This window comes from Alligator sinensis, unplaced genomic scaffold, assembly GCF_000455745.1.
Source record: "Alligator sinensis unplaced genomic scaffold, ASM45574v1 scaffold911_1, whole genome shotgun sequence".
Classification (NCBI taxonomy): Eukaryota; Metazoa; Chordata; order Crocodylia; family Alligatoridae; genus Alligator; species Alligator sinensis.
The window spans coordinates 205,447-228,816 of NW_005842978.1; the positions used below are offsets into that span (position 1 = coordinate 205,447).

At 36.9% G+C, this 23,370-nt stretch overlaps 1 protein-coding gene across 2 annotated transcripts in view; it reads right to left on the minus strand.

Moving 5' to 3' along the window:
• The window catches only part of RIMS2 (regulating synaptic membrane exocytosis 2), a 417,536-nt gene that overhangs the window by 181,043 nt on the left and 213,123 nt on the right, over positions 1–23,370 (minus strand). Inside the window, exon 1 of one of the 2 annotated variants that reach the window (XM_025192863.1) lies at positions 17,230–17,304. The exons of the other annotated variant lie outside the window; for it this stretch is intronic. The gene's annotated coding sequence lies outside the window, so the exon portion shown is untranslated. Of the gene's footprint in view, positions 1–17,229; positions 17,305–23,370 lie in introns of those variants that run through there. 2 annotated transcript variants of the gene reach the window in all.

A 23,370-nucleotide genomic window follows, 5' to 3' on the forward strand; every position in this document is an offset into this window, starting at 1 on the left:
GTGGGGCCACGTTCTCACAACAAACCCACTCTCTCTCCAATCTCTCAACTTGAATCCTCAAAAGAAACTTATAAAACACTTCTCAGAGACAAGCCTGTGAACTTCACTTCATCAACCCCCTAGATACTAAAAATTATGGATTAAATATAGACATTGAATTTATGATACATTATAACCTGCCTGACATCTGACTCCACAGGTACCTCTCCACTGTTCATTCCCCTTCTCTGCCCCAACCCAGCCTGTCTCTCACCCATTAACTCCTGAATCTACATTTTCACTGACTACCTGTCTCATATGCATACTAGACCAGCCTCTGGCTTCTTTACTTTTCATTCCATCCAGGAAGAGCACACACCAACTGCAGAAAGTTGCTTAGCCTGACGAAGGGTTTTTGAATCTGAAAGCTTGCTTAATAATTGTTTTCCAACTATTTAAGTTGGTCTAATAAAAGATATCAGATTCACCCAAAGAATGTTGTCTGAACTAAGGAGAGAGGCTGTTGTTCTGCTGATGGACTGATAAATGCTATCAACTCCCTGTGTAGCTCCCTGCTGTGTAACTCCCTTCTGTCTTCCTCGCTGGTCAGGAGCAAGGCAGTGAGGGGGGAACCTCTCCCTAATCAGAGCATCCTGCCAGGGCCTGGCCATGCTCAGTACTATGGAAGGGAAGGGAGGGATGCTTTGGTGTCCCCTGGCTTCTAGCCTGAGCCACTGCAAGCATGTGCCTGAATTCCTTCAGTCCAGAGCGGATGTCTGTATGGTTACAAACCAGTTCTGCCTAGCCAGGTTAGACTAACCTGCAAAGATTGAATCAATTCAGGCTCAGGCTTTTGCAATGTCTATCCCTAGCCATAAGGTCCTAAACAGTCTGGGCCCTATGTACCTAAGGAATCTCCTTTTCCCTCATGCCCCATCACAATCCCTATGTTCAGCTGAGAGCAACCTCCTACAAAAACAATCAATACACCAAATCCTCATGGCAAAAACACATGGGAGGTTGCTCACTCTTACTCCTCAGCTCTGGACTTCCTTCCCTATTGAGGCTGGTCAAAGCCTGAGCCTGGACATCTTTTAGTAACTGCACTGCAAGTTTCCTATTTTGCAGGCATGTACCCAACAAAACTAGGATAAGGTGTCTTTTTTTGTGGGTGGGGGGAGAGGGTCTCTGCTGTATCTTCATGTTCTAGTTCCCTTTTAAGTTGTGCTAGTCCACTTGTCACTCCTGTTTTTAAGTTATTCTGTTGTTTTTATTCTAAGACTAACTTATACTATGTCCTGAGACTTTGTTGGGAAGGGTGGCATATAAATTAAATAAATTCTTCTTATTATTATGTATGAAAAAGAACAATTTTATCAAGTTTGTTTCCATGTTGAAGAGGCTAACAGTACTTTGATGTTTAATTGTATTATTGTTTCTTAATATTCTTTGTGGCCATTAGTTACTCAAATTACAGCTATTTTATAAAAAATTAATATCATAAAATTGCATTTGTTGATATTTTTATAGTTTTGGTTTTCTATGAATGGAGAGAGCTAAATTACAGCAATGAGTCTAACTGGCTAAGGAAATAATGAGTAAGCTGGTTAAAATGTCAAAGTTGTACTTAGCAGCAATTATGAATTAATGCCTGAAATATTTTGTTGTTTTCGTTTTTAGTTTGTTTTTATTTTAATGTATTAATTAAACTAACTTGGGAATATCAGATCATTTTCTAATAGCAAATAAACTAGCTGGCATATTTGCCCTGATGCTCTGATACAGGCTATTTTAAGGGGATTCAGTGAGAGCATACTGTCCTTATTACTAAGGAATCAAAAAAATAGAGACAGTGATGTATCAAGCTTATCATTTATCATTGGTTTCATTCCTAAAACAATGTTTGATATCTTATAACATATGAAACTCTTTTATCATATCATTTAACATACAACTTTGATAAGATATATATAATAATGCCATATGGTATGTTGTTTTTGATTGTCACTACAGTTTCATCACTTATGAATGCAGCCAAAGGATAAAGTAAGGGAGTGGATGGGAGATGGGTCTTTTTCTGTATCACACTCTTTTAACCTCTATATGGGAGATGGTTCTTTTTCTGTATCACACTCTTTTAACCTCTAATTATGATGATTCCAGGCACATACCAACACAAACTTTATAACGTACCATACTACCATTTACTACACACACACAAAAAGGTCACTAGTACTCCAATATAACTGATTTTTCATTAAACTTATGCTATGCAACATTAGGTAGGTAACTGAGATGAGTAGGGGAACCTTGATTTATCAGTGTTTATTAGTATTGTGCTCATAAAATAAAAATAAAAATGTTTACTTCTGGATGTGACTGTTGTTTCAATATATTAAAAGACAATATGAGTTAAAATATAAACAAGAGACTTCAGCAATGTTTGGCAGTCAGAGTAGACACATGTTTACTAGAGTACAGTCTGTGTGGTACCAACAATTAATCTGATTTACAATCAAACAGTAGAAGCAGATGGCCAAATGCTCTGTGAGGCAAGAAACACATAGGTCTTTTTTCTGATTAAGAAAAGAGCAGCAAAAACACATACAACATGTATTTTTAAAAATATGTGTCTAAACACTAAAGCAGAATTAAATTATGTAAGTACAATAATTTAATTATACTGGGGTCAAGGCAGCCCCTGTATCTATATGTAAGAATCTTATTAAAATGGCCTGAGTTTTAGAAGTTTTGGGCCTCTGAAAATCTATTTTATTTAGGTGCCTAGATATGTGAGTTGGGGGTGTGTCTTTAGGTATAAACATTTAAAATGTTAGCCACAACTGCTCTAGTTGTATTGCTAATTTCCAGACAGTATAGAAAAGAGGGAAAAGGAGCAGCAATAGTGGTTTTCTTAGATGTTCTTTTTCAAGACTTCACCTAAAAATGTTGTGTTTAATTTTGTAGTACATGACTTATGGTTTGAAAAGTTAAGTTATATCTTTCAAAGTGAGTGGCAGGCCCTTTGTGAACAGTGGGTATATCTAAACATTCATTAATGCACCATAGTTATTGCACATTAAATTTAGTACCTGTATAATCAAGTACTAAATTAATGCGCAGTCACCTGCATTCCTGCACAGCAGCACCAGTGCACACATTTTTAGTGACAATACTGTGCAGAAGCCTAATAATACTGCGCAGTAGCATATTAGCACTGTTTGTACTGTGATGCGCTACTGTGCAGTTAGCATCTCATGTAGATGTGCCCCGTGTCACCTTTTACCATATACATACTAAATCCCGTTAAAACTGGGGACACCCTGGAGCCAACAGATGGGCATCCTGAGAAGGACAAAAAGGTATGGGAGATGTTTTGTTGTCAAGGCAACACAGGGGAAGGAGGAGATGCAGATCTTCTAAAAAATACAGGCAAAGATGAAAACTGTGGGACTGCCCTCACCAGTGAAGAAGAACTCTGGATCCCCCAGAAAGATCTTCTGAATACCTGGGCTGCAAGAATATATTGTGCTCTCAGGATTCTGTAAGACTGGTGCAAACTTTGTGTTGTTGTTTTGGCTTATTATGTTGCATTTTGACTTATGCAGATTTTCTCTTGTTCTGTGGCTTAGTGTGTCTTAGCCAAGACAAAGTTTTTCTTTTGTTTCTTTGTCTTATGCTTGAAATTGCTAACTGCTGTGCTCAACAAATACTCTCTTCAGAGGGTGGACTATTCTTGTCCAAGCATTTTATGACTTCATTGGCCTCACCTAAAGTCTAATATTAAGACCAATAACAAGTACAAAGAACCTTAAGTAACTGCTGCAACAAATTACAAATTATATTCCTGTGTAAGAAAAAACATAGAAGGCAGGATAGAGCTTCATTTTACACACTAACTGAAGTCTAACTACTCTCTCTGCCCTTATACTTCTCTCTGCTCATGTATGAGAAATAAAGTGATTTTAAATAAGATATGGCTTATTATTTTTTATGAGAGTGAAGTATCAATCACAATCCTCAAGAGAGAAAGGTCAGAAGAAATTTCTTCAAGTCAGCTGCATCCTTGGAAGGAGGGCATGTCCCTGTCTGTTTTCTTTTTGAAAATTAATTAACAATTTTTTCTTGTCCTCAGACTGATATATCAAAGAAGTCTTTGATATCAGAGGAACCTTGTGTATATTTCTCACTGTCTACATTATTTTTTGACACAATGGCTGATCCATGAAAAGTATGTTACATTAAACTGGTCGACATTTTCAAAATGATTGCCCCCATTAGTAAAAGGATCAGGACTCATGATAAAGGTGATATCTTTTATTAGATCAATGAGATTTTTGCAAAAAAAATTCTTTATTTGCAAGCTTTTGGGCACAAACACCCTTTCTCAGGCATAAGAGTAAAGATTGTAAAAGCTCTCCTAGGTAGAAATGAAAGTTCATATTTCAGAGAGTTGAAGGTGTGGTAAAATCTTCTGTTTGAAACAGCTCATTTATGCAAATTAGGCTCAAAGAAAAGTTGGAATAGTTTGCCTCAAAGTTGTTTGGTGGCAAGCAGGATGTATAGTCATATTTCTTTTTGATTATGATGTTTGATATTTCACAGAAGAGTAAAAAGATAGAATACTCCTCTGGGCAGGAATCTCTTATATGGTAAGGTATCTCTGGGCTCTGTGATAATACAAATTACCTCGAGCAAAGGCAGGAGCAGGTTCTTAGGTTTCAGGTGGTAAAACTTGCTTTGTCCTTGTAAAATTGTGAAGATTTCATTTTTAAAATTGGCTAAAATTTGATATCTTCCATATGGCTACAACCTGGATACCTGACCCCCTTAGTAAAATAACTGAAGGAAAGTGATTTGGTGATCTAAACTTTAGAACAGAAAGCTCAAGAATCTCTATAGATTATAGAAGACATCAGGAATCTTAAAGGGAGCAAAGAAGAAGAAAGCCGAAATGATATTCTCACAGGTCTGTCTCATTCTGTGAGCAAGAAAAGGCAGGAAATACTAGTGATGAACTATTGGCTATATCATTGGCCTGGCCCTGAAGGCGGTTTGTTTGTTTTGATGTTTTCCTGTTTGTTTGTTTATTTCTTTGTAACGCACTGGCCCAAGTTCTAGTGGCAAAAGAGGCTGTCTGAATGGCATGGCATACATTTCATGGCAGCAACTTATTTTCTTGGTTGGAGACTGGCTGAAGCAAATAGGAGGCTGTCAAACATATAACGCAAAGGTGCTAAAAATACAAATATAGCACAAACTCAACATGTCAAAAAAAGGTTTGAAGAAATAGTTCAATTGAATACATACCAATAGTAAAAATCTGGGTAGCAAGCAAGAGGAATCAGAAAATTCTGATGTGGAAAAGGCAGACATGTTCAATAAATGTGTTATTTTGTACTTGGAAAGAAGCAGAACAAGGTACTTAGATAATATGTGAATGTTGAATACTTTCTTAGAAAGGAGGATGTTAAATAGTATCTACAAGGAAGAAACATTTTCAAATCAGCACACCCAGATCACTTGCAACCAAGAATCCCAAATCAACTGAGATCTCTGAACACGTGATGTTAGTTTTTTAACAAGTCTTGGACTACACAGAAAGTTCCAGAAGCCTGCAAGAGTAGCAATGTTGGAGCATGACCTTGGTCCTGGGAAAACAGTGGAAAAATGGTATTCAATATGATAATGGAATAAGAGCAATAAATCTGATTTCATCTTTTAATGTGACTGTAAAACTTTTTGATACAGGCAAATACATAAATGTAATACATTTTTGTAAGGTGTTTGACTTTACGTTGCACCATGTGATGCAATTCCAAGAGAGCATATGATAAATAGATTAAGGACCTGTTAACTAACAGATTTCAAAAAGTAATTGTCAATGGGGAACCTTCACTGAATTGGATTCTGCTGGGATCGTTATTAGGCTCCCTGCTTTTCAACATTTTCCTCAGTAATCTAAAAATAAAAATTAAATCACCGATGATAACATTTTCAGATTAAACTAAATTAAATTATCATTTCAGCAAATGATTCAGTCACACAGAGTGATGTGAATCACTTGTTAAAATGTGATGATCCAAATAAAATGTATTTTAATACACAAAAATGGCAGGAACACAGGAACAAGGTATATAGGCACAAGAAATAAAGGCCTACCTACATAATCTTAAAATCATAAAAAATGGCTTGAAGAGGCCTTAGGAAGTCATCTAATCCAACCTCAGGGTAGGCTCATCCTCGACTAAACCGTCCCAGACAAATGTCTGTATAACTGGCACTGCAAAATGTACAGTGTTAAAGATTCCACAACATTTCTGAGATATCTGTTCCAGTTAGGCCACATTAAGAGCACCTAAACTTGAATGACTGCAACTTAAGTAAGAGAAGGAGAAATTGTAATTGCAGAGTATTCAATTTGGGTTTCTTCCTCCTTTAAAAATGTAGGAAATACAAAAACTAATTTAATATAATGTATTTGCACTGGTTAAATCAAGCTCTCTAAATGTAGGATATACCAGAATTATGACTGCTTAGGCCACTTAACTTCTGCCTCTTTATGCGTATGTTATGGTACACATCATTTTTAATTATGTAATCTTTAATTACATTTGTTTCTATAGGATCCCTGCCTCATTCAGGATAAATAGTACTTAGCCTATTGGATTTTTTTTTCATTTCTTGTGAACTATATTAAAAAAACATTTTTTTAAATAGACTACAGGCAATGAAGTCATCAGAAATACAGGGAACTCAGAGCATTTGCCAATTTAACTTTGAAGAGACTCAAATGTAATCTATTTTTCAAATCTTAATCTTAATCCTCTAGAGAAAGATGAATTATTTTTATGTTTAGGCACACAGCTTCAGATCCTTGTTACTGTCCTCCTCTGACTATTAAATATAGCAGCACTGAACAAAATTACCAAAAACAAAATTAACCTGGAGTATCAGTAGGTAGGTGAATGAAAAAAGAAAGATTTCTATATTCTCATCTTGAAAACATTATGCTTTTTCATAGGTACAAATTGTTTAAACATAAACAAAAGTTCTTGCCCATGATTCTAATTCTCTAAAGGCAATAAAGAGAGTCTAAACTCTGGAGCTGAATCGCACTGTGCTGGTACACGGAGCCTTAAACTGCAGTCTGAGAGACTGTGGGGGTACTTTACAATTAAATTGAACAAAAATACTTTCTCTTTTATGTTCCACAAAATTCCTACTAGAAGCCCCACAAATGTTAGGCAGTTGGCAAATGGAAAGGCTGGACTACAGAAGCTGGACTACAGAAGGATGAAAGAGAGTGGAGGAAGTTAGAGAAAGGTTAATGTAAATATCTACACATGGCAGCAACTCTTCTTAGCAGGTATTTGGCAGCTGGAACTGAAGAGCAGCCAAATCTAGAGAATTCCACTCAGTCTGTTGTTGGATTTTCACCTTTCCAACAGCAACTAGCCCAGGCATGATAGCACAGGGCAGATAGCTGTCATCAGTCCCTCAGTAGAGTCTTGCAGTAAATAGGGAAATAATTCATGACCAAGAAGTCTGATCTGAGATCCACATGTTCAGCTGCAGATATGGCAAACAATTCTGGGAGCAAGGAGTAGCTCCTGGAGTAGAGCCTTTGATGCTAGGTGAAAGTTCTTTCCCTTTATCTCTCTTATCTATTCACCTCCATAGTGAAGTGAGTTAGTTCAAAATTCTTTGTCATACATGATAGTGCCTTTGGGGACAACTCAGTGCTCGTGTCTCCCAAGTATTGATATTACTAGTGCATTTCTTCAGACTGGCCTTCAAGGTGTCCTTAAGTATCTTCTTTTGCCCACCTCTTAATGCACTGGTGATTCTCAGTGACTTGAGAGTATAGGACCTGTTTTGGGAGCCAGCTGTCATGAATCCTTATGGTATGTCCTGTCCAATAGAGTTGGTGCCATATAAAAAGGGCTTTGAAGTGAGTGGTGTTTGCTTGATCCAGAACACTGGTGTTCATTCTTCTGCCCTTCCAACTGATATGGAGGATTTTCTGAAGACATTACTGATGGTAACATTCCAAAGCTTTTGGGTGTTTCCAATATATCACCTATGTTTCACACATGTGCAACAGGGCAGCAGCTGGTAAGCAGCTTTTCTAAGACCAGCACATAGAGATAACTGCAGCCAGGGAAGCAGTCCAAAAATGAGCACACAGATATCTAGGTGACATCAGTCAACTTCAAAATTTTCTAATGTAGACACCTAAGTCCATGATTTTCAAAAGTGCTGAACACTGAGCCCTTGGTGTATGGAAGTCAGGACTTTATTTTGTTGGATATCTTTAGTCATCTAAGTTTTGAAAATATGGGCCCAAATTAACAGTAAAGGGACCACCAACTGCTCAAACAGAACAGGTTTACCAGCATGGTAAATGCTCTTGGTTTTAACTCTGGCATTTAACTATCCCGATTGGGTTTGGGGCTAATTATAGGACTGTAGTGGTTGGACTTCCTCACTATAGTCATGTGGATCTCAATCAGAGGCATGAGATTCAAAGCTACTGTTACACTAAATAATATAAAAACATGGGCAGAGATGCAAGTCACCTAATCAAAATGTGTGCTAAAATGTTACAGGCTCCAGCCAGGAGGCTTTATCCTCATTTATTGTGAAAAGTGTATGGTGTAGTGTTGATCTGCTCTCCCTACCACTAAATTAACAAGATTACAAGTTACTTTACTTCCTAACCAAAATATAATAAAAGAGATCCACTGTATTGAATCATAAGAAGCTCATTTAATATTTATTGATGAGAACTATTCAAAACAATTTGTTTGTACTATGGGTTCTCTGATTTTCCCAAGCATTAAATTAATACTCTGATCATTCTTCTTCCACGGCTCTGTCTGCAAACTCCTTTAATGCTGTTTTAGCCAATCCTCTACCAATTTTATCCTAAGTTTCATGGTACTTTGTTTTGGTTTCCTTAACCCTAAGCCCCAGCTGATAGTTTATCACATGAAAACCTCGGCGTTCATTTAAAAAAAAATACATTTCTATACATTTTTGGCCCTTATGATGGCAAAGAAAAACTTGAAATTGAAACCTTGTTGGCTCACAAAACAGAAAACACACAGAAAAGAAGATACCACTTTTTCTCTTTAAACCTCTCTTCTTAATATTCATGCTTTTAAGCCATTTTTTAAATTTGGGGTCATGGCTCATTATTTTTCATGGGTTGGAGTTGCTAACACTGCTATTTATAGATAGTTCTCACTTTCCCAAATCTTTCTCTTCAGTAAAGTCCTCTGCTTTTTAGTCTCCCTCTTCACCAAAGAATTAGTCACACCTTCCCACCCCTAAATGTAGAACAATTCAGCTGTTCTGTATCTAAAACTTTCTAGAAAAGAACTAGTGCCTCTAGATACATTTCTGAAACAGTACGAGAACTTGGTCTGTTCAGTATCCTTCTTTCCTCACTAGCTAGTAAAAATACAAGAACATCTGGGCAATTCTACATTTTTTTCTTCCTTTCCCATCCTAAAAACAGTGTCACAAATCGTCTGGCATTAACTATGGTGCCATCTTTTAATTCCTTATGAACTGCCTCCCATATCAACTCTTCCATGGTTTCACCCAAGGTTAACGCCAAGTTAATTGGCCTAGACTAACCTGAGTAACCACACATCCAAACAAACAGTTTCATTTTATGAAACTGAAAAATGTTTCCTACCACTTGAACAAAATTAGTGCCTGTGGCAATCTGTTCGCAGAAATAAATAAGAACAAAATAGACATGGGATCAAAACATCTTTACAGCTGGCATCTTTACAGGCAAGCTTACACTGCTGTTGCCTGTATTATGAATAGGTACTGAATATGGACTATGGATGAACAGCAGGATAGCAGTCCGAGAGATTTCACAACCATGAAATCACACAAAACATTTTAACTCATTTATAAATTGCAATTTTTGAAAATATTCTTTAAGCCATTCATGGCTAAGTTTTTTATTTGCCCAAGGAAGAAAGGGCATAGTAATTAGAACCATCCCATTTTACCATCAGGTCATGTAATTTATATCAAGATCATTTAAATTGTTCCTTAGTTTCCTTATCTTATTCTTGGGACTAAACCACAAGACTATAAATCTTGTTAACCTATATGGGATTTTTCCATCTGTCAAAAATTCACAACTTGTTCCTAAAGTAAAATGTCCACATTTTTGCTATGAAAATTGGTTATCTCCAGATGCATTTTGGTGATACTGTACTTTGGGTCTCAATACAATTTTTCAATATCCATGATTTATCTTTTATAGGTGAATATTCAAACTGATATTGGTTTCAAAGAGCATTACTTTACTTTCTAACAGAATTGAATACCAATAGTCAATCCTTAATTCTAAACATTTGGAACACCTGAACATTTGGTAACACAGGAAAAAAAAATCCTAATTATATTTGTAAATGGATGACCAAAATTTATAACCCATCCCTTTACTCGATCATTTTATGCAATGTTTAATGCAATGGAAAGACACTTGCTTTTTGAAAGTGTATCCATGTACTATACCATATCCATGCCTGTTCATGCTGAAAGCAATGTTTGCAAACTACCATTTAGTGTTTTGTAAGTGCACTTCTGAATAACCTTCTGCTTTTTTGTACCCAGAAACCACTTTTCCAAATGCCTAGCACACTTACTAAACAAACTCTCATGAGATAAAAAAGAGTTTGCTCAAAACATTGCAAACCAACATAAGAAGCCAAACAAAGGTAAAAATAATAGAAAATTAAACCCTTTCTCATAGCTGTTCACACAAATCAACACAAGAAAGCTACACCATGTACAAATATTTGCTTCCTCTTTGAAATTTCAAAATGAAGCAGCTAAGGCATAACACAGATTTAAAAAATCAGTTATACATTTCAGTACTTCATATAGCAAGTGAATATATGCCAATGTTGTTCTGAGGCACCAGTAACCCTTTCTCTGGTCTGATTTCTTGTGAACCTCTAGAATATATGCTCTTAACTGTGAGAAGGGTTCATAACTTAGGTCTGGGGAAACCACTTTTCCTGGAGAAATACAGAGAAATAGGAGGAGGGCCTCAAATACTTTTTCCTGCATGAAAGAGGTTAAGAAATACTAATTTAGAACTAACAGAATACCATCTGAACATTGCATGTCAATTAATATTAGCCTTCCAATAGAATAAATGATTGATTTTTAACTTGAGGAAGGGTACCTGAGATATCACAAGACAGCTTGCTGCTCAGATAATTTCTTACACTCATGATTTGCATAAAGATATATTTTGAATACCATCTGTCTAATTCCTAGCTTGCCTTCTCCATCCACCCTCTACTTCAGTTGTGATCTGATTTGAATGACTGTTATTTTGATACCTGTTACAGAAGGAATCAGTGACTGAAGGATTGGCAAACTTAGAATCCCAGGCTTCATAGATGTATATGTTAACCATCTCTAAGGGACTGTACCAATGGAGGCAAAGATACTGTTAGTTCAAAAGAAATTACCTGTGCTTACAGTCCAGAGAGAACTATTTGATTATCATTTAATCATAATGGGCTGCTGTAGACCCCTTCTGACTACATCATCAGTAACTCATAATGTTGGTTAGGAGCTTAAATGGTATCCATCACACTCCTCTATATTGTTGGGTGGAGGACCCATACCAGAGGTGTACATAGTGAATTTCCCACAAATGGTGAGAATATTTTAATAAATTAAAGAATACATTTTTGATTTGGGGTACACTATTTTGCGCCACAGTAGAGGTTTGACTAGTAGGAAGAACTGGAACAATTACTGGATTTTCAGGGTCAGACTATCTTCTCAAGTACTCTGCAGTCTGAGAGACTGTGGGGGTACTTTACAATTAAATTGAACAAAAATACTTTCTCTTTTATGTTCCACAAAATTCCTACTAGAAGCCCCACAAATGTTAGGCAGTTGGCAAATGGAAAGGCTGGACTACAGAAGCTGGACTACAGAAGGATGAAAGAGAGTGGAGGAAGTTAGAGAAAGGTTAATGTAAATATCTACACATGGCAGCAACTCTTCTTAGCAGGTATTTGGCAGCTGGAACTGAAGAGCAGCCAAATCTAGAGAATTCCACTCAGTCTGTTGTTGGATTTTCACCTTTCCAACAGCAACTAGCCCAGGCATGATAGCACAGGGCAGATAGCTGTCATCAGTCCCTCAGTAGAGTCTTGCAGTAAATAGGGAAATAATTCATGACCAAGAAGTCTGATCTGAGATCCACATGTTCAGCTGCAGATATGGCAAACAATTCTGGGAGCAAGGAGTAGCTCCTGGAGTAGAGCCTTTGATGCTAGGTGAAAGTTCTTTCCCTTTATCTCTCTTATCTATTCACCTCCATAGTGAAGTGAGTTAGTTCAAAATTCTTTGTCATACATGATAGTGCCTTTGGGGACAACTCAGTGCTCGTGTCTCCCAAGTATTGATATTACTAGTGCATTTCTTCAGACTGGCCTTCAAGGTGTCCTTAAGTATCTTCTTTTGCCCACCTCTTAATGCACTGGTGATTCTCAGTGACTTGAGAGTATAGGACCTGTTTTGGGAGCCAGCTGTCATGAATCCTTATGGTATGTCCTGTCCAATAGAGTTGGTGCCATATAAAAAGGGCTTTGAAGTGAGTGGTGTTTGCTTGATCCAGAACACTGGTGTTCATTCTTCTGCCCTTCCAACTGATATGGAGGATTTTCTGAAGACATTACTGATGGTAACATTCCAAAGCTTTTGGGTGTTTCCAATATATCACCTATGTTTCACACATGTGCAACAGGGCAGCAGCTGGTAAGCAGCTTTTCTAAGACCAGCACATAGAGATAACTGCAGCCAGGGAAGCAGTCCAAAAATGAGCACACAGATATCTAGGTGACATCAGTCAACTTCAAAATTTTCTAATGTAGACACCTAAGTCCATGATTTTCAAAAGTGCTGAACACTGAGCCCTTGGTGTATGGAAGTCAGGACTTTATTTTGTTGGATATCTTTAGTCATCTAAGTTTTGAAAATATGGGCCCAAATTAACAGTAAAGGGACCACCAACTGCTCAAACAGAACAGGTTTACCAGCATGGTAAATGCTCTTGGTTTTAACTCTGGCATTTAACTATCCCGATTGGGTTTGGGGCTAATTATAGGACTGTAGTGGTTGGACTTCCTCACTATAGTCATGTGGATCTCAATCAGAGGCATGAGATTCAAAGCTACTGTTACACTAAATAATATAAAAACATGGGCAGAGATGCAAGTCACCTAATCAAAATGTGTGCTAAAATGTTACAGGCTCCAGCCAGGAGGCTTTATCCTCATTTATTGTGAAAAGTGTATGGTGTAGTGTTGATCTGCTCTCCCTACCACTAAATTAACAAGATTACAAGTTACTTTACTTCCTATCCAAAATATAATAAAAGAGATCCACTGTATTGAATCATAAGAAGCTCATTTAATATTTATTGATGAGAACTATTCAAAACAATTTGTTTGTACTATGGGTTCTCTGATTTTCCCAAGCATTAAATTAATACTCTGATCATTCTTCTTCCACGGCTCTGTCTGCAAACTCCTTTAATGCTGTTTTAGCCAATCCTCTACCAATTTTATCCTAAGTTTCATGGTACTTTGTTTTGGTTTCCTTAACCCTAAGCCCCAGCTGATAGTTTATCACATGAAAACCTCGGCGTTCATTTAAAAAAAAATACATTTCTATACATTTTTGGCCCTTATGATGGCAAAGAAAAACTTGAAATTGAAACCTTGTTGGCTCACAAAACAGAAAACACACAGAAAAGAAGATACCACTTTTTCTCTTTAAACCTCTCTTCTTAATATTCATGCTTTTAAGCCATTTTTTAAATTTGGGGTCATGGCTCATTATTTTTCATGGGTTGGAGTTGCTAACACTGCTATTTATAGATAGTTCTCACTTTCCCAAATCTTTCTCTTCAGTAAAGTCCTCTGCTTTTTAGTCTCCCTCTTCACCAAAGAATTAGTCACACCTTCCCACCCCTAAATGTAGAACAATTCAGCTGTTCTGTATCTAAAACTTTCTAGAAAAGAACTAGTGCCTCTAGATACATTTCTGAAACAGTACGAGAACTTGGTCTGTTCAGTATCCTTCTTTCCTCACTAGCTAGTAAAAATACAAGAACATCTGGGCAATTCTACATTTTTTTCTTCCTTTCCCATCCTAAAAACAGTGTCACAAATCGTCTGGCATTAACTATGGTGCCATCTTTTAATTCCTTATGAACTGCCTCCCATATCAACTCTTCCATGGTTTCACCCAAGGTTAACGCCAAGTTAATTGGCCTAGACTAACCTGAGTAACCACACATCCAAACAAACAGTTTCATTTTATGAAACTGAAAAATGTTTCCTACCACTTGAACAAAATTAGTGCCTGTGGCAATCTGTTCGCAGAAATAAATAAGAACAAAATAGACATGGGATCAAAACATCTTTACAGCTGGCATCTTTACAGGCAAGCTTACACTGCTGTTGCCTGTATTATGAATAGGTACTGAATATGGACTATGGATGAACAGCAGGATAGCAGTCCGAGAGATTTCACAACCATGAAATCACACAAAACATTTTAACTCATTTATAAATTGCAATTTTTGAAAATATTCTTTAAGCCATTCATGGCTAAGTTTTTTATTTGCCCAAGGAAGAAAGGGCATAGTAATTAGAACCATCCCATTTTACCATCAGGTCATGTAATTTATATCAAGATCATTTAAATTGTTCCTTAGTTTCCTTATCTTATTCTTGGGACTAAACCACAAGACTATAAATCTTGTTAACCTATATGGGATTTTTCCATCTGTCAAAAATTCACAACTTGTTCCTAAAGTAAAATGTCCACATTTTTGCTATGAAAATTGGTTATCTCCAGATGCATTTTGGTGATACTGTACTTTGGGTCTCAATACAATTTTTCAATATCCATGATTTATCTTTTATAGGTGAATATTCAAACTGATATTGGTTTCAAAGAGCATTACTTTACTTTCTAACAGAATTGAATACCAATAGTCAATCCTTAATTCTAAACATTTGGAACACCTGAACATTTGGTAACACAGGAAAAAAAAATCCTAATTATATTTGTAAATGGATGACCAAAATTTATAACCCATCCCTTTACTCGATCATTTTATGCAATGTTTAATGCAATGGAAAGACACTTGCTTTTTGAAAGTGTATCCATGTACTATACCATATCCATGCCTGTTCATGCTGAAAGCAATGTTTGCAAACTACCATTTAGTGTTTTGTAAGTGCACTTCTGAATAACCTTCTGCTTTTTTGTACCCAGAAACCACTTTTCCAAATGCCTAGCACACTTACTAAACAAACTCTCATGAGATAAAAAAGAGTTTGCTCAAAACATTGCAAACCAACATAAGAAGCCAAACAAAGGTAAAAATAATAGAAAATTAAACCCTTTCTCATAGCTGTTCACACAAATCAACACAAGAAAGCTACACCATGTACAAATATTTGCTTCCTCTTTGAAATTTCAAAATGAAGCAGCTAAGGCATAACACAGATTTAAAAAATCAGTTATACATTTCAGTACTTCATATAGCAAGTGAATATATGCCAATGTTGTTCTGAGGCACCAGTAACCCTTTCTCTGGTCTGATTTCTTGTGAACCTCTAGAATATATGCTCTTAACTGTGAGAAGGGTTCATAACTTAGGTCTGGGGAAACCACTTTTCCTGGAGAAATACAGAGAAATAGGAGGAGGGCCTCAAATACTTTTTCCTGCATGAAAGAGGTTAAGAAATACTAATTTAGAACTAACAGAATACCATTTGAACATTGCATGTCAATTAATATTAGCCTTCCAATAGAATAAATGATTGATTTTTAACTTGAGGAAGGGTACCTGAGATATCACAAGACAGCTTGCTGCTCAGATAATTTCTTACACTCATGATTTGCATAAAGATATATTTTGAATACCATCTGTCTAATTCCTAGCTTGCCTTCTCCATCCACCCTCTACTTCAGTTGTGATCTGATTTGAATGACTGTTATTTTGATACCTGTTACAGAAGGAATCAGTGACTGAAGGATTGGCAAACTTAGAATCCCAGGCTTCATAGATGTATATGTTAACCATCTCTAAGGGACTGTACCAATGGAGGCAAAGATACTGTTAGTTCAAAAGAAATTACCTGTGCTTACAGTCCAGAGAGAACTATTTGATTATCATTTAATCATAATGGGCTGCTGTAGACCCCTTCTGACTACATCATCAGTAACTCATAATGTTGGTTAGGAGCTTAAATGGTATCCATCACACTCCTCTATATTGTTGGGTGGAGGACCCATACCAGAGGTGTACATAGTGAATTTCCCACAAATGGTGAGAATATTTTAATAAATTAAAGAATACATTTTTGATTTGGGGTACACTATTTTGCGCCACAGTAGAGGTTTGACTAGTAGGAAGAACTGGAACAATTACTGGATTTTCAGGGTCAGACTATCTTCTCAAGTACTCATTCCATGCCAAGGATTAGAGCAAAAGTGTTTTGATCCCTCCTTAAGTCTCAACAATTAAATGGAAAATTCATTAAAAATTACAGACTAAACCTTGAGATGAGCAATGAAACCTCCAAATTAATAAAAGCAACAAAGCCCAAAGGAAAGTATGAAACACTACTTAAAACAGGAGTCCTTCAGTATTTTGTAATCTTTTTTCTTTTGTCATTACATCCCTATGTATTCTTTACAATATGAAAAAGAATTGTTAAAATACATTAGTTTCTATGACTTCTGTATTTATTGTCTAATACTGCGATGTACTAAGATTACAGGCCATCATCAGTAGACAACATGAGTCGATTCAAAGCTTAGAGGACACCATACAAAGAAAAGGGGTATAGGAAATTAACACTGAGCTTAAAAAAAACAAAAAACAAAACCCGTAATACGTAGTTTGCAGAGTAAGATAGGTATTCTATATATATAACACCATTCAACTTAGTGCTTTAACAGTTATTATTTTTGTGGACTACATATTCTACAACAACTGGTAAAAATGACTACATAAAATTAAAATTAAAATGTATAATCCTCTAGCATTCAATCAAATTGAGGAAGACAAGATTTAAAAGTATGTGAGATGGGATATGATAAAATCTACAGGACAAATTAAATAAAAAAATAACACAGAGAAAAGCAATAGAAAAGACAGACCTGAGTTTCTTCTTCTTGATGATTCCGCTTCTTCTGTGACCACATCGTGTAATGGACAGACATAGACAAAGGAGATGGGCGTGAGTGGATGTACTCAGAAGGTAAAAACTGACACTGAGGGAAAGGGCCAAAAGTTGTTTAAGAAAGAAGCTTTCTGTGCACAGTTAGTAGATGGGGGAAAAAATTACGAAATAGACACCAGAAGGAAAAAGGAAGGCTGAGAAAGAACGAGATAAACTACTGTAGATGAAAAAAAAGAACCAGAAAAATAGGGTTAGTGTAAGATCTGAGGAAATAACAAATGTTAGAATTGACTGCAACTGTAGTCCAGACAGCGAGACTAAGGAAAGACTAGGATAGTAAAAGATAGGTTAACTAGCAGTTACCATTTTGTGAATGAAATTGGTTATTCAGCTTTATGAAATAGTACCTACTTGGAGTCAAGTAATTTTTTCTTTCTTTAATAAAACATAAATACAACAAAACTGAATTATTTAAATATCAGCATTGGAAACTATACTTTCCAAGTATTTAATATTGCCTTTTTAATTAAGCTGAACCAAGCCTTTGTATACACAAAATAAATAAAAAGTTATCTGGAAAAGGAGTGAAACAGTCTGTTTTCTAGAATCCACATAACACACTCTGGAAAGGATCTTTTTTGCTACACAATTGTGCTACTGGCAACGTTATCCAGACCAAACTACAGAACATGACACAAGACATAAAGAAACAGAATGGATATACACTGCAATCAGTAGATAGTATTCAATGTAGAGCTATTTATTTCTAGTACTTCTATACCGCATACATCTGATTTAGAAGAAATATACACAAGCCAATTGCTGAATCTTGGTATCTGATATTAAAATGAAACCACTCACTGCCATTTAAGACACGCAGTTATCTTGAGGAGAGCTTCACTAGAGAATTAGAGAGTGGAAGGGTATCATCTGGAAAGGTAGGAGAAATTACTAAAATAAAGTCTGAATTTACCCACATCAGTAAAATAAATTCATTCTTGTCTCCAAAAAATAAGCAAGCAAGAAATCAAGCAAGAAAGAAAGAAACCCTGAGCTAGTGCCAAATTGCAATCCACTGTGAGCCTTAGAACTTTTCAGATATTTGACACTTAATCATAATCCATTTTCAGTGCAGGCACTATATAAAAACAGTCATAAAAGCTTGAGCATTACAAAATCTTATTTATTATTTTAGCCTCTAGTTTTTTAATCAATATTGTGATTCAAATTAAAACACAGCTGCACAAGTCAATAAACTAAATACAGCTAAAGACAAAGAATTAATTTTGTTGGCAAACCATGATATTCTAAACCCTTTGAATAATATTTCTTACTTTATGCTAGATTAATCCATGGCTGACATATTAAAAACTACCATATACTGGCACATGCTAAGGATCTGAAAATCTTCTGTGAAAGAAACATATCTGTTGTATATTTATAGATTACTGAATAGCAACTTATTAACATTATGAAATGCATATCTAGTTGCCACATGAAATAAGAACATAAGAAAACATATATATATACACACACACACATATACATACATACATATACATACACATATATACATGTATATATGTATGTGTGAGGCCATATCAGATACATATATATATAGCTGAACAGCTGAAAGTTTTGATAAAGGGTAGGTACTATTTAAAGTTAAAGTGCCAGTTAAAGTACAAAGTTAAAGTGCCAGGATAAAAATGCATCCTGAGAGATGGACATGAACGTATATATCATAAACAAAAATAGACGTAAGTAAATACAGAAGTTCTTCTTTTCATTGAATATACGTATTCTGTTTTGGTAAAATGTAGATATGACTGTTGTAACTGTACAAAAGAAGTGAAATACTGTATTATTAAAGTCTTTGCATGTAAGTTATGCTGCGCTCCCATATCTGTGATAGCAACCATTTTACATTATCTAAAGGTGTTATTAGAAAGTGTCACAATGAACACCTGTCTCTCCTGAACTCTATGTTTTTTGGTTATTTTTTCATATCCAGCAGTATGCTTAACTTAGAGAAAGAGATTTGCAATTGGCTATGTCGGCCTTTAAGATAAAGTCAAAGTTCTAAAATTAAACTGAACCATGAAGAGATCCAACAAGGCCCATAAAGGCCCAAAAGATAATGGATCAGGATTCTGATGCATTAACTATCCCAATTTCTTTTGATATATTAAATTAAATCTTTGTTGATACAAATGTGTTAGTCTCAAAATTATGGGATAAAAAAGTGTTACATTTACACAGTATCAATTGGCATTCTGTTCATTTTCATAGTCATTGCTTTGTTCTTAAACTAGTACTTGTTTTAATGTATTGTTCATTCAGAAGTGGGACAAGTATAAATGCTTATTATACAGTAATTATGCAACTTGAGCTTTTATGGAAGATTTTTATGAAGAAAATTTATACCAATTATTAACAGCACCTTTAAATAAAACAAACAATACAGAGTATTCTTTAAGCTTGCTCCAACACTGAATCCTCTAAAGCTTTTTCTTGTAAATACTTTAATTATTATAGGAAAGTAATTATTTAAAGGAACTGGGTGCAGCATACAACATGACATATTTAAAACTTTACATGTTACTGGCACCAAACATTGCAACATGGTAGGACAACTGCCCTTGCCATATATGCTTGGAATATGCTTGAATGGTAGTACAGAAGATAGAAGCATTAGTTAAGCATTTCTTCTAGCAGGACAGGTCTTAATTTTCTCAGATAGCACAGATATTCCATTTTATCTAGGAGCTCAGCAATCTGTGGATCTCAGCCCTGCAGTACTTTATTGCTTGACATTGTTCACGCATCATGTGAACAGCATAAGTACAGTGTCACATACAAATCCTAAAAAATACAGGAGATTCTAAGATTGGGATGTTCCAGGAATTTATATACTCCATAAATTCATTTGGCTAAAAGGGATACAATTTGGCTAGGAAAAGAGAGGGAAGTGCCACACCACCTCCTGAAGTCAGGAAAAGCAGGCGGTCCAAGGGACCATTTGAACAGTGCTTCCATTATTTATTATCAATGGAAGCAGCTTAGATAACAGGGGAAAGGTTGCCACCCGTCTGATTATCACCCAGACAGTCTGCAAATTGGGGGTCTTCATCTAGTGTCCAGTTGGACCTGGATTTCACAATGCCTGGCAACTGAAACTTCATGAGGTAGAGTTCAGTTTCTAAAATAAACCAGTCACTTTAAAGAACAGAACATATTAAGGTCTGCCCATACCTTGTGCCTCATCCTCCCTCCTTCATCTCTGCCTCCCTGCAGCAGTCACAGATTGGTTCAGCCAGTGGAGTACTTTGGGCTATTGTCTACAGGGAATTAATGGCAGAAGAAGCTTGTCCAGGAATGGCTTTAGAAAAAGTTGGCAACCTTAAGTGTTGGTGATTCAAGAATATGCAGTAGTTACAAGCAGGAAGATTGGGTGGCAAGAATAGCTAGCCAGTCAACTATTTTGAAGTGGGGATAAAAATCAGTGGAACCTTTCTCCTAAACAGAGGCAAGGCCAGTAAACTAGGTCACTTGACCACCTCGTTGCAGGTACGTCAGTGCCCAAACTCATACACCCAGGTCTTTTTTCCAAATCAATTTTGTGCAGAAAATCCCTATGGAGAATAGAGCATTCTTTATTCTTTTGTAGGAAATACATGATTTGGTAAAAACAGAGTAGGAATCTGCAGACATATGGTCACTTATCCACAGTTAAGGCTAATTGCAAAGAGGTGAGGAAACATACATGAAGACACAGCTTCTAAATAATCTGAATAACATTGCCTCTATGGATCACAAAAAATCCAGCATGTGTCAAAGTTCCCGCTTTATAAATCTCAAGAAATAGAAATGATCATAGAATAAAAATATACAAATGAGAAATGCAGTAAGATAACCATTATGATTCCATTCCAAACACAGTTGAGATGTTTATGTGAAAAAAAATGCAGTAAATAAAGTCTAAGCTGAAAAGATGGTAAAGGAATCCTACAAATAGATCAGTTTATATAAGTATCTTGACTCATAAAACAGATCCTTCAGAATATGCTATGACAATTTACAAATAGGTTATATTACCTTTTCCTGAATCACAATACCATATTTACTCGAATATAAGACGACTCTGATTATAAGAAGACCCCCCCCGATAATTAGATTGCATCTACATAAAGTTTATAAATTTGTTATAATTTTTCACGTATCAAATCTAATTATTGGAGGTTTATCTTGAATATGTTTCAATGCTACAGCAGTAAAAATAATCCTGGAGCATCAGGTAGCCCTTTGCTTTCTGCTCCCCTACAACTTTTTCTCCCACCAGCTCTTTCCTCCTCCCCTTACTGTCAGACCCTGTTCTCTCTGAGTACATGGAAGTGAGGAGCAAATTTTAAAACAATAATCTTGAAATTAAATATGGCTGTATCAATTTGCATAGAGTACCCATAGACTTAGTTACTCCAGAATTGATGCATGCTACCTCTTTTTGAAATTGCTGAAAGTTTTAGCACAGGTGTTTCATAAACACAATTTTAAGTAGCATTTTGGCACCTATTTGTATCTAGTAAAGGTCCCGGGTATGATCATGAATTGAATCTGACTAGAGGGCCTAGTGGCAATATGAGAAACTTGTGGTGTGGTAGCTCCTACAAAATACCACAATGTTGCAGCCTTCCAAGTAAGGCGAGTATAGCATGCCTCAAAACCCTAGCCCCCACTACCTTGTGGGTAATTCTTGGTTGGAATAAGGCTAAGAGACACCACCCTAGCTAAAGTGTTACGCAGTCAGTGGCAGCTCTTCTGCTGTTCTCTGGCAGAAGCCACAACCATTGAGGAACTGAACATCTGGACTTGGTTTGGCCTTGGGACTCTGTCTCAAAGGTATAAAGGGGGTGGTAGGTCTAGGGCAGTCTCTGCTCTTCCATACCCTTGCCTAGGGGTAGACATTGAAGGCCTTGGTGTGATGGTCACAGGACTCCATAAGGGGTATAAGGAACCTGAGGCAGCTATCAAGGTGTCCAAGGAACCCTATTCAGGGGTGGCCTGCTTGCCTCTATTAAGGAAGGCCTTAGAAAAGGTAGGCCAAAAAAGCCATGCCCCAACCCAATCTATCCTGGCCAAAATTAAATAAAGCAATTCACATGTTGAAAACTTGTAACAAGCTGTATCGCTCTCAATAGGTTGGCCACAGGTGGATTCACTGGGCACCTGGCTGGAACTTTTGTGCATACACCATGATCTACAAGATTGATGGGTGCCTATTATATCTAGTTTAAATGATGCACAAGTATGAGGACCCAAGCACCTATAGGCCTGTAAGCCTCACCTTGGTGCTCGGAAAGATCTTGGAGAGAATCAGCAAGGAGCACATCTGTGGGGGACCTGCAGGAGAGATCATGCTCAGGGGCAATCAGCATGGGTTCATCAAAGGCAGGTCCTGCCTGACCAACCTGGTTGCCTTTTATGACCAAGTTTTTATGACCAAGTAACTAAATCCTTGGATGATGGTGTCACCGTGGATGTAGTCTTTCTAGACTTTATGAAGGCCTTTGACACTGTCTCTCACCCCATCCTCATCAATAAATTAAGCAACTGCGGCATTGACGCCTACACAGTTGGATGGGTAAAAAATTGGCTGATGGGGCGCACCCAGAGCATAGTGGTGGATGGGTTGTACTCAACCTGGCGAGATGTGAGCAGTGGGGTACCCCAGGGTACCCCAGGGTCCTCGGGCCCGCACTGTTTAACATCCTCATCAGCGACTTGGACGAGGGGGTGGAAAGCACACTGTCCAAGTTTGCTGATGACACTAAGAGTGGGGCAAGGTGGGCACACTTGAAGGAAGAGAGAGGCTGCAAATAGATTTAGACAGACTACAAAAGTGGGCAGATGAGAATAGGCTGGAGTTCAATGTAGACAAATGCAGGGTGCTGCACCTTGGGAGAAGGAATCCACAGCACACATACAGGCTGGGGAGTTCCCCTCTTGAAAGCACAGAGGCGGAAAGGGATCTTGCAGTCATTATTGACTCCAAGATGAACATGAGCCGCCAATGCCAGACCGCAGCCAGCAAGGCCAGCCATACCTTGTCATGCATCCA